Below are 13,079 nucleotides of genomic sequence, written 5' to 3' on the forward strand. Positions count from 1 at the left end.
ATTATTTTGTTTCATAATGCCTCTGTTTCTAAAACTAGAGAGCAGCGAAAAGAATTTTTAAGTGGCACCAATCTGAAAATATTCATGTTCTTTTATGTTGCAACTCGAGTCCCAGTGACATTAACAGTGAACTCTGAGTGCTTCCCACTCTGAAGAGATGAGTATATTGTGCCCTCGGTGTTATTCATGAATACTTGACTAAAATTTTTCCAACTTAATCCTAAGCCAAACAGCAGAATAATTTGTGTTGAAAACCCATTGACAGTTGGAGTTGGCTCTTTAACTGAGCCATAGATTTATCCTCCTACTTCCAGGTTCTTCAGTCAAGCAGGGAGCATGAGATCATAGACAACACAGTGAGGAGCTGGAGAAATACAACAGGACAGGCTGCATCAGAGAAACAGGAAAGTTGACATTTTGGGTCTGGACCCTTCTTCAGAAGGGCCTTTCTGAAGAAAGGTCCGAACCCAAAACATCAACTTTCCTGCTCCTCTGATGCTGCCTGGCCTGCTGTGTTCCTCCAACTCCACACTTTGTTGTCTCTGACTTCAGCATCTGCAGTTCTTGCTATCGCAGGGTGGAATCATGAATTAATTTTATCAAAGGAAGTGATTCTAATCAAAGCACCTCATCAGTCATTGGCAATGTATGCCCACCTGTTCCACTGGGTAAGAGGTTTTCTCTAAGGAGACTACAGATGTCAGCAGTGATCTACCAAGAGCCTGAGGTACTGATGGTCATATATCTCATAAGAGCTGATATTCCTATGGACCCTGTGTTGGGAATTCCACATTCCACATTCCAACAGATTTGAACTCAAAGATGAGAATTTTAAAATCAAGACATTACTTGACTTTGAGCCATTGTTGATCAAGGTAATAGAGGAACTGGACTTAGTGTGATCCAAGCTATGAAAGCAGAATTGTAAATAACCTCAAGTTTTAAGAGGGCAGAATGTGGGTGGTCAGCCATGAGTACCCAAGCATAATTGAGCCTGGAAATAATGATAGCACGAGTGAGATATTCAGCAGCAGATAAACAAGGCTAGGGTGTTCTGAAGACGGAAATAGGCAGTCCAAGTAATGCACAAATATAAGGGCAGAAGCTCATCTTAGGATCACATGCGACACCAAGATTTCAAACAGACTGCCTTCAGTTCAGACTATTGCCAGAGAGAAGATGAAGTCATTAGCTGGGAAATGGAAACAGTGAGCATACTTAGAACAGGTTTTGTTAATGTGAATATAGGGCCTATCTGCTGTGTCATTTGGAGGATCATTGAGCTGGGAAAGTGACAGTTGTCAGTGTTTCTTGTCACTCATCAGTGGTACGTGTTGGAGCCATGAAAGCTGCTGTACTTCCCGTGCTACGGTGATGTTGGCAGTAGACAGTGCAGGTGAATCTGAGTGTATGTAGTGTTAGATAGGTGAAGTGCCTTCCAAGCGTTAGCAAACATTTGTCAAGCAGCTGACACTGAGAGAAGGAGTGGCCCAGGCAAGTTGCTGACATGTCTGGAAGCAAGCACCCTCACTTTAAAAGTTGCACTGCCTTGTTTAAAATTCTAGATGAAGTTTGCTGGACTAAGACAAGGCCATCGCAGATTGCATGATTCAAAATGACCACAACTTCTGTAAAGGGACAGTGTGCATAAATTGCTTTTGATCTTGCAAAAATGCCTAAATTTTGGGACACGGTATCTATGTGTCATAAGGTAGCAAATATTTTCCTTTTCAAGAAAGTAAGGTCGAGACAAAACAACTGTAGGCCAGTGTGGCGGCAGTAAGAGCAAAATAATTAGGGTATGATGGTAGCGCTTCAAAGACCAGAAAGCCATCAGTTTAACTGGCACACGGTAACCATAGCAACCCAAGCCAAACATAGACACACACAGGAATTCCCAGAGGCATGGCTCTCAACCCATAAGGCAATCAACAAACAGATAGACTTGGACCCATGTACAAACACATACAGACCAAAACAGAAATGCCAGTACTCACCACAACGGACCAGACAGTATAAATTCCAAGTGGAGTAGAATAACATCGCTTCATTAGAGGCTCCACTGATGATGTCACCTACCATGGCGATGAAACATCTGAACGAGAGCAAGCCAGATCGGTGAGCAAGTCAACAAACTCACGCACAACCCGAGCTCCAGATCTTCACCAAAACGTTTCCAATAGTGTCCCCAGATGCCTAGGCTAGGTGGATTAGCCATGGGAAATGTGGGGTTACAGGGTGTGTGTCAGTGGCCTGCTTCCACGCTGCAGGGCTTCTAGGATTATTGGATGCTACAGCAGAAGTGTTTAAAATTGTGAGAGAATGGTAATCTGTTGATAGAAACCAGATGCTTTCAGTAGTTGAGCATCCTTGACAGAAATTTAGAAATGAGCAACTTATTTGGAAAAGGTTGTGAAGCTGTGGAATTCAATTGTAGGTTTAGATCATTTGCTTGTCTGGTGGGTTAACAGCAAAACAGACTGTAAGGGCAGATTGGAGGAAATTGACACCACTCAATGCCAAAGGTTTTTTTTCTGGCAGTGCTAACAGTTGTCATGAGTTCCCAAATGAGTAAGGAACACTTGAACAATTATCACCACTGCTCACAAATGTATGAGATTCACACTTTAAGTGCTTGTTGACTTTGCAACTGGAGCTATAGACGTATGTTACAGGATGCAGTTAGGGCTAAAACTATAGTTTCATCCCTACAAGCGCCATCAGAAATAATTAAGCATTTGTTAAACTAAAGTAGAATTTGTTTTCATGTTACATTGAGGTTTCTTTAATTGATTAATCATCTTAGTCACCGAGACTAGCTTTCCCTTGTTCATGAATTTCATTCCTCAACTATTTAGTGTTTTATGGAGAGGATACTTAAGTGAATAATTGGTGCTGACAAAATAAAAAGTAGCGTATACAGTGATTTTTAAAAAAAAATTCAAGCACTCAATTAAGTCCAAGCAATCTGTCAGGACTTCATGTTCCAGACTTTGTTTGAGTACCTGCCCAAATCTGGGGGAAATATTGGATAGTTGCTTGGTCAGAAAGTCGATCGAGAACTGTTATGCCTGTGTGGCCAAATTCTGCCCCAACTCCATTTACAAGTTTGCTGATGACACCACCGTTGTAGGTTGGATTTCAGACAAAGACGAGACAATACAGGAAAGAGATTGGTGTCTTTACACCGTGTCACTAGCACTCAATCTCCCCATCGACATCAGCAAAATGAAGGAGCTGGTCATTGACTTAAGGACGCAGAATGAAGGGCACACCCCTGCCAGCATCACTGGTGCTGAGGTGGAGGTGATCAAGGGCATCAAGATTCTGGAAGTAGTGATGTCCAACAATCTATCTTGGTCTACCCACATCAATGCAACAGTCAAGAAAGCACAACAATGGCTCTACTTTCTCAGGAGGCTGAGGAAATTTGGCATGTTCACAAAGACTATTACTCACTTTTATCCTATCTGGATGCATCACAGCATGGTATGGCACACTCTCCCCAAGTCTGCAAGAATCTACACAGAGTCACAAAGCCCAGTCCATCACGCAAATCAGCCTTCCATCCATTAGCTCCATCTATACTTCCACTGCCTCAGGAAAGTAACCAACATTATCAAGGACCCCTCCCTCCCCGGTTATACTCCCACACTCTTGTATCGGGCAGAAGACATAGAAGTTTGAATATAAGAACAGGACAAGTATAAGATTCAAGAACAACTTCTTCCCCACTGTTATCAGGCTTTTGAATGGGCTTCTCACATTTTAATTCTCTCTCTCTCTGTCCCTGCACCCTTTCTATGGCTGTAGCGCTGTATTTTGCACTCTGTTTTGCTAACCTGATGCACTTTATCTGGTACGATCTGCCTCTATAGCACAGCAAAACAACAAAAGATATTTGGATAAGTACGTGAATAGGAAAAGTTTGGAGGGATATAGGGCAGGAGCAGGCATGAGGAGCTTAGTTTAATTTGGGATTATGTTTGGCATGGACTGATCGGACCAAAGGGTCTGTTTCCATGCTGTATGACTCTACGACTCAATGTGTTAACAACGAATCAATCAACAGTTAATCAAGGATTATTTGGATACTTAAATGCCTACAGCAAGCTGAAAGGGATTGGCTACAAAACACCAACAATAAATAATGGGTTTCACGTTTTAATAATGGAAGTGTGATAATTTTGGTGGAAGAAAATCATTAACTTTCTAAGTTCTATTTGTTTAGAATGATTTAGAGTTCCTGTCAACTACTGTGTGTTGTATGAATCAGTTATCTAATGGCATACTGTATTATCCACATTCAAGATGTAATTTCTCATAATGCATCTGTTACTAATTCAAAACAACATAGCATTATCATTCCGAGAAATGAGCTGCATATAAGCCACAGAATTGTGCCCTGTTTGAACAGTACTAGCATTCTTCCATGCAATTTCCCAAGTTTGATGAGTGCTATTGCTTCCCGATACTTTATGGTATAATTATCTAGAGATAGTTTAGATACGGATGTTTCGGGAAGTGACCTTGTCTCAAATTCCTTGAAAAGACAATGACGACTCTATCTGAAGCATATTTTCTGCCAGTAATTTGTGTGTAGGAGGAGTGCCTTGTCTTCAACATGTTGATATACAGATATATAAACATACATACATATAAACATAAAATTAACACACATTTAAATTGCATTTGCACACAGTGGCACCTTTTTAACTTTGCTGAATGGCGCAAGGTAATTCACAAGGTGTGTCTGATGCTGTAACAGCAGGTGGTATCTGAAGACAATGCCAAACAAATTGATTTTGAAAAGACTATTGGAAATATGGCATGGAATTGACCCGCAGAGGCAGGCTGGTTGAAAACTCTGCAGGGTAAGGATTGCTGCAAAACAGAACAGAATCAGGAAAACCAATTGAGATACAGGCCTAGAAGAGTTATCAATGGTGAACAGTCCTGACACACTATTTGCCACTTCCCCATAATCCCACTGCCAGTGCTGGGAGATTGCTTTGTCTGCAAGATGAAAGATTGTCAGGGACCAGTTATAAATCTGTTTTTTAATTGCCCATGGAAAATTGGGTCCAAATAGTGCATTTCTAATTGCATTTGGCTAAAATCCTTATTGACCATTGTGGGCATCTTTCACTTAGGGAGATATTAGATCTGCTACCAACTGTACATTCCTCAATATTTATTTGCATTGTGTGTAGTTATAGCTTAAATTATAAAAACCTATGTAACAAGGGCCAATAGTTTTTGACCTGTCCTGCTGACAACAGGGAGCAACGGGAAAGAACCCTGAGCCTTTCGCAGTTTGAAGTTTTACCCTCCGATCTGATGCAACATTGATAGAACCAAAAGTACCTTGTGGGCATTTGTTAATTTACTACTTAAAATAAGAATGAGGGGTTTCTCCCCATGTCCCCCCTATTGTTAGCCCACCATCAACATCACTGAAAGAGGTTATTATCTCATTGTTATTTGTAGTAGTTGTACTAAAAAATATTTAATCCAAGAATAATGGGTGGAGGTTGTTCTGCTGAAGGATTATTTCATCTGTAATAGTGCAATCAACATCTAATACCAGAGTTGTCCAAATCTTTATTTTGCACAGACAAGCTACACTTGTCGGTCCCCTGTAAGATTCAACCTTGCTTATAAGAAAATTGTTATTTAGCTTCAACTTCTGTATTTATATGAAAGCTTCCAATCTGTGTTTATGGATTCTCTGCAAAATTAATTGCCTGGACTAAAATTGCCCTCAAACACAAACCCTGCCTCCTTCTGGAATATAGGAGCGTGAGTAGGCCACTTGGTCTATCAACCTGCTTCACTATTCAGTTCTAAAAGCTGACCTGGTTGTGTTCTCGGTTCTACTTTGTTGCCTATTCCTCATAACCTTGGCTCCCTTGTTTGTCAAAAATCTAAATCGGCCTTGAATAAATTAAAGGCTCAGTCTCACTAACTTTTAAAGAGAATCCCACACACTCCAGTGATACTTTGAAGGAAAAGCATCCTAATATGTCTTAAATGACCTCTTATTCCACAACTGTTACCTTTAGTTTAAGTCCTCTGCCTCTCCTCATCCCCAGAGCCACAGGTTACTTGTATCGACCTTACCCAATGTCTTTGAGAGCTTGCATATTTGGGCCAAAATAAAATGAATTGGTGGCTTAGGAGAAGTCCTCATTTAGTTAGGTTTACAGAGCAATTTGGAATGTAATGTTCTTACTATAGCTGTGTCTAAGCCAAAGGAATGCGTGTGAACCGCAATATCCAGACTCTAAACAGGCAATGCAAAAAGCCCACAGAGACTATATGGTTCAAGTTAAGCCGAGAGGATGAGTCATTTTATGTATCTAATTATTAGGTAATAAATCATTCTAAAGCAAATCTGCCTGTTTAACCCTTGGATGATCAAAGTCTGCTTTTGTTAACAATTTACCAGTGAAAATAAGAGAAAACGTACCAAGTCCCATCATAGAATGAAATTGACTTGTAGTGTTTCAAAGTTGTTAGATTTGTTACAATGCTCCATTAGAACACAGAACTTAGAACATAGAACAATACAGCGCAGAACAGGCACCGACCTGTGAACTAATCTAAGCCCCTCACCCTACACAATCCCGTCATTATCCATACGCTTATCCAAGGACTGTTTAAATGCCCCTGATGTGGCTGAGTTCACTACATTGGCAGGCAGGGCGTCCCACGCCCTTACCACTGTCTGAGTAAAGAACCTGCCTCTGACAACTGTTTTAAATTTATCACCCCTCAATTTGTAGCTATGCCCCCTCGTACAAGCTGAAGTCATCATCCTCGGAAAAAGACTCTCACTGTCCACCCTATCTAATCCTCTGATTTTGAGAACAAACCTGACCGTACCCTGATACAAGAACAGATCAATTTTGATTATTCCCTAAGTAACATTGGGCTTTCAAGACATGGTTTGAAGGCTGTTCTGATTTTCCCCTTTTCATTGTTTTGATCAGGAGAAAATTCTCATGTTAGAAACTCCAGCTCAACTGGCATTGCCAGTACAATGAACTATCATTTTCTTAATTTCCGATATATATTGGCTTCACGTGACATTATGCACAGCAGAGAAGGCACCATTTTTATGCAATCAAACTGATTTTTAGTTGTTGTGAAGAGTTTGCAAACCTCAATCATATCATTAAATATCTCAATACTTTAGCACAAACAGTAGTAGTTTTTCTACTTGACAAAATCCTGATCAAAGCTCTGTTGCTAAAAGATACTTGTATTTTGCTTAAAAAGTGAGATCTGAGCAAAACAAAACCTTAAACGCCAGTTTTCTAAATGTAGTTTTATCAGTCTCTGATCTCTGCCCAAGTCTTAGAAATTGAACAATTTGCGTAAGGAGGGATGGTGCCAAGCCTATTTCTGCTGCTTGCTGGACACCCACTTCATAGGGACCAGCAGTAGCTCATCCTTTTAAGTTAAGATATAGCAAGGCAATTCGGCCAAGTGGAATGCCCATTCTGTGTGGAGTCATAGAAACTTCTCGTGACCTAGATAACCCTATGTACAGGCGGTGTCACAAGTGTAACTTCAGATTTCACAGCTCGAGCCAAGGCTACAGTCATGTGAGGCAGAGGGCTTTGTGCATAGCACATTCAGAGAGGGTGTAACACTTCAAGTTAGCAATAAGCAGGCAGATAAGGATGGGAGACTGCCAAGCAGTTCAAGCAAAGCAGCCGTATAATGTAGGAGCCCCCAGAGGACCCACGCATCAAATGGTTTTCTGCTCCACATGCCAATGAGGGCAATGGATCCTTGAAGCAGTAATGGCCTGGCTGATTATACCATGGGCAGGAGGAAGAACAGTAGGAAGCAGTACTGACAGGGAAACAGTTAGGCATGACTGCAGTTTCAAAATGATGCTTTATTGCCCCCCTGGTGTTAGGGTCAGGGATGTGACAGAATGATGGGAAGACATTCTAATGGGGAAAATCAACAGACAGAGGTTGAGGTACACATTGGTAACTAATGATGTAGGTCAGAGTGGGGATGTGATCTGTCAATCCGAATTTAGGGAGAAAATGAGCAAGCATAGCCTCCTAACATGGTAATTTCCAGATTATTCCCAGTGCCACATGCAAGTGAATTAGGAGGATACAGCAGATGAATGTACAGCTGGAAAGGTGGTGCAGGAGGGAGACCTTTAGATTCCCGTGGCACTGGGACTGGCGCTGGGAAAGATAGCATGCCTCTGCAACTGTGTAGATCAGTTGCATCTGAACAGAGCTGGAACTGAGTTCCTTGTGAAGGGTTTTGCTAGTGCTTTTGGGGAAGGTTTAAACTAACTCAGTCAGGATGTGGAAGGCAGAGAATATTAGAAAGTAATACCAGGATGCACAAACTGCTGGGAAAGGGAGATAGCACTAAAATAGAGGATAGTAAGTTCATTGGTGGGGTTGGTGTAAGGGAGAAAGTAACAAAGAGGGATTACACTGCATGTATTGAATACACAGTGCATAGTCAATAAGATTGGACAATCACAGGCACAGATTGCCATATGGGATTGTGATGTTGTGGTGATTATAGGCACCTGTCCAGAGGCTTCAGTCTTCCTGGTTACAAGAAATATGGAAAGGACAGAAATGAGAAGGGTGGCATTTTTGTTTAGGAAGACCATTGCAATACTGGAGAAAGAGAATGTTTCAGTGGGCTCAAAGATAGAATCACTTTGTCTAGAGTTTAGGAATAAGGAAGGTAGAATTATATTGCTGCTGTAATATATGGACCACTAGTTATTAGGAAGAATATTTATTGAACAAGTCTGCAGGGAAATTACTGAGAGATTTAAACATCATAGAGTAGTAATAATGGACCAGTTTAATGACCTGAGATAACAAAGTGTGGAGCTGGATGAGCACAGCAGGCCAAGCAGCATCTTAGGAGCACAAAAGCTGGCATTTCAGGCCTAGATCCTTCATCAGAAAAAGGGGATGGGGAGAGGATTCTGAAATAAATAGGGAGAGAGGGTGAAGTGGACCAAAGATGGACAGAGGAGAAGATAGGTGGAGAGGACAGGAGAGTTGCAGTCGGAGAGAGATCCCCTGAGGTTGGTCTGGAAGGAGGAGGCTAATTTCTTCAGGTTAGGTATCCTGGAAGAGGCTTTGCAGTGAGGTTAAAATTGTGCTCAGAGATAATGGGAACTGCAGATGCTGGAGAATTCGAGATAACAAAGTGTGGAGCTGGATGAACACAGCAGGCCAAGCAGCATCTTAGGAGCACAAAAGCTGATCACACTTTAATTACCTGTATACTGTCACTATGTCAGTCAATGTAGGAAGCAGCGAGGAACGCGTGTTCCTAGCTTGTGTTAGGGAGAAGTTTCCTACTATGTCCAGTCCAACAAGACAGGAGGCTCCTCTGAACCAGGTTCTTGGGAATGAGGAAGGCCAAGTAATTCAATGTGATGTTGGGGGGGGGGGTGGTACATTTAGGAGACAGTGATCATTGCATCATAAGGTTTAGGTGGATGGTAGAAAATTATATTGGTCAATCCAGAGAAGGAAGGTAGAACCAGGAGTAAGGTTGTGGGGCCACGATGCTCTCTAACAGATTGTCCATTTTGAGAACTGTGGGAGAGATGGTTTCTCAGGGAAATGCAATAAGAGCCAAGCCTGTGGCACCAGGAGATGAACATTTCTGTGGTCATAAACATGATATCAAGACAATCTGTTGCTGCCCTGGTGGCAAAGTTGAGAATGTCACTGAGTAACTGCAGGATATTCTGACAAGAGAGGGAGAACATCCAAAGGTTTTGGTCCATGTCGCTACCAGCACTGCAAGCAGAATATAGGGTGCAAGGGAATAATAAGCATGACCTAAAAGGTAGTAATCTCAGGATCATTCCCAGTGTCTCCTGCTAATGAGATCAGGAATAGGAGAATGAACCAGTTGAATGCGTGACTGGAGGGAAGGGTTTAGATTCTTGAGGCATTGGGACTGGTTCTCGGGAAGATGGGACCTGTACAGGACGGATCGGTTACAGCCCAAAGTAACCGGACCAATATCGTCAGAGCGGTGTCAGGCTGGTACAGTGGGTAAGGGTTAAAACTAAAGCAGCAGGGAAGTTGGAAACTGAGATGGGAGACAAGTGCGAAGGAAACAAAGATGGAAATGAGAGCAAAAATAGAAATCAGGGGAAACCAGGGCTAGCAACAAATAGGGTCCGTGTACAAAAAAAGTGTAAAAATGTTAAAAAGACTAATGAATATCTAAACTCACACAGCACTAGTGATAAGGTAGATGAAGTAACACCACTGATAGTTATAAATGGGTGCATTAGGATTGTGATTATGGAGACAGGGCTGCTGGATGAGACAGGAAGTGAAGATCCAAATGTATTCAATTTTTAGGAAAGACAGATAAAGCAGAGAAGGATAACATTCTTGGTGAAAGATAAAATCCATGCAATTGTAAGAAAGAATATTGGCACAGGAAACCGAGATGTGGAATCAAATTTGAGCAGTTTTAGGGAAAAGTGGCCATAACCGTAATAAAATCCTTCATTGGAAAAGGAAGTGAAGCAGTCTGCTGTGTGAACAATGTCAGCCTGAGAGGGGGATGGGCATATGGGGCAGCCTTTGCTGCTTCAGAACCAGTAACCCCAAAATATAAACTCAGTCTCACTCGGGCTCCTCATGTCCATTTTAGGAAGTCCTGAATTCAATTATTTTGAATAGCCAACAAATGATGTAAATATTCTCTTGCGTATTAAAAAATGCAAAACATATTTCTTAAAGCCACTGTATTAAAAATCCTTCAAAGAATTGAAAGCTAGGAAAAGCATATGTTGAAGGTTCCACAACTCAATTTATATACAAGTAAAAGTATCATAATAAGCATCTGCCAATATTCCACTGCTTAATATTTTTCTTTATCTTATTACTGGAAATAACAACATTATAATTTTGCATGCACAATGACAGTATAAAATATAAACACCATTTTGACAAGACCCCTTTAGAATTAGATTCTTTTGTTTATGTTGCCATTTTAATTGTGGTGGTGCAATTTGGTATTTTAATAGATCATCCCATTATTTCATAATCCCATGAAATAGATTTTCTGAAAAAGTCATCCAGGTGCGGAATGTTAACTGTGCTTCTCCCTCTGTAGGTGCTGCCAGATCAGTTGAGTTTCTCTAGCATTCTCTGTGTTTAGCCATGACTTTGTTATAAGAGAGTGTCATGCATTTCTTCTACATATTGCTATTGGCCTTGGTTTTGTCAGACAATGTGAAATGTGTGTTAGGAAATGTCCACTCTGTTTTACATCTTTCTTTGTTCTTGGTTACGATGAAGTCAATGTGGATAGAAATCAAAAGTGATGTAAAATGGACTGTGATTCAGTATCATTCATTTAAAGATGTCGCACAAAGTCAAGATCTCAGGTTTTCTCTGCCAGAGAATTGTAACTTGTTAATCAATATCCACTTACTTTTTAAAAATAAATTTCGCTTCCTAATTTCTTAAAGCCATTGATTCTTTGGCTGGGATACAAAACAATAAGAATAGACCATTCAGAGCACAAAGCATGTTCAGCTGTTCCTTTAGACCATGAATGATTTGTATCTCAACTCCATGAGGCGCTGACTGGTCTTTTCCCAAGTTGCTAGTTTTTATGAACAAGGTTTGATAGTGTCACAATCATACCTTTATAGTGCCCATCTACGAAATTCCTGTGGGGTTGGTCAAAAACGAACAAAAGGCCCAGGTGAGTGGCACTTCCCCATTTCTAACCCGATGTACAAAACCAATTGAATTTGTCAGCCAAACCAACCAGTGTGGATCCTTTTGCATGACTCAACGTTGCTTTATGTAAACTTGGTGAGCAACTGGGGAGCTTAATGAACTGAGTTTGCTCAGCTTGGTGGCTTTATTTTATTTGATAAGACAGCCCGTCCTTAACAATCATAGAATTGTACCGCAAAGCTGGAGGCTATTCAGCCCATGGTGCTCGTGCTAGTGCTTTGAGGAGCTATTCAATTCTTTCCCACTGTCCTCTTTCTCCATAGCCCTACAGTCTTTTCCTTTCAAGTGTTGTGTGGAAATTCTGCAAATATAGTCGTGTTACCACATAGACACTCATTTTTCCAAACACAGTTCTGTGGAACATTGCAACTGAATTATGGAGCGAAGATATTCATACAAGACAGTCTCTTGTTGGAAATAAATTGCCAGCAAACATATAATACCTCAAAAACACCTAGTTAGCATTTTTATACATGGAACAATTAAAATTATAAGGAATAGGATGAAGAAATGCAACTCGTTGCTGAGCACTTAAATGTCTCCCTAGATTCACTGATTATAGCTGCTGGAAGTGATTGCAGTTCCCTGGCAAAACTTACTAAAGGTGCCTGTTGACAGGACCTTCTCAATCTTTTCCATCACGTTCGCTACTGCAGGGGCCAAAGATGTCTTGAAGCATAGTTGTCTCCAGTAAGAAGCTTTGACTACAGACTGCAACTTGCATTTAGATGCTGTTTCCAAGAATTAGGTCCCATTTCCTGTATCGATAAATCTTCGTTCTTTAGAATGCAAATTAACATATGGTTCTGCGTCCCATAGGTTTCTGTTCCATTGGCTTTTCCCCAGCGCTGCAAATAGGGACACTCCATTCCTGGCCCGAATGGAAACGATTGACAACTCATACACCTTTGAAGCCTGGTAACTGCATCATTGTAACGGACTTGGATTAATTTTACACGATGATTTGTGTCAAGTAACCAACCTCGATTCACGATAGTTTACCAGAGACATAATCTTGTTTTTCTCAAGATGCCTTGCTGTAGTTTCAGTCATGGTTTCCGCTTTTCAGTCTTGAATCTTCAGGTGATAGACACTCTGCTTAAATAGACTCTGCTTTCTGAGTAAATAGGATCTGTTTGCTGTCGTTCATAAGGACTCTGTTTTAAAGAAACTCTGTTTACTGTGGGCCACATAAATAGATTGCTTAGCAGCGTCTCCAATAGTTATTCCATTTTCATATACCTGATTGATTATGTCAACTCGCAAGTCATGTCACAGCTAACA

This window comes from Stegostoma tigrinum, chromosome 23 (genome assembly GCF_030684315.1).
Source record: "Stegostoma tigrinum isolate sSteTig4 chromosome 23, sSteTig4.hap1, whole genome shotgun sequence".
NCBI classification, from domain to species: domain Eukaryota; kingdom Metazoa; phylum Chordata; class Chondrichthyes; order Orectolobiformes; family Stegostomatidae; genus Stegostoma; species Stegostoma tigrinum.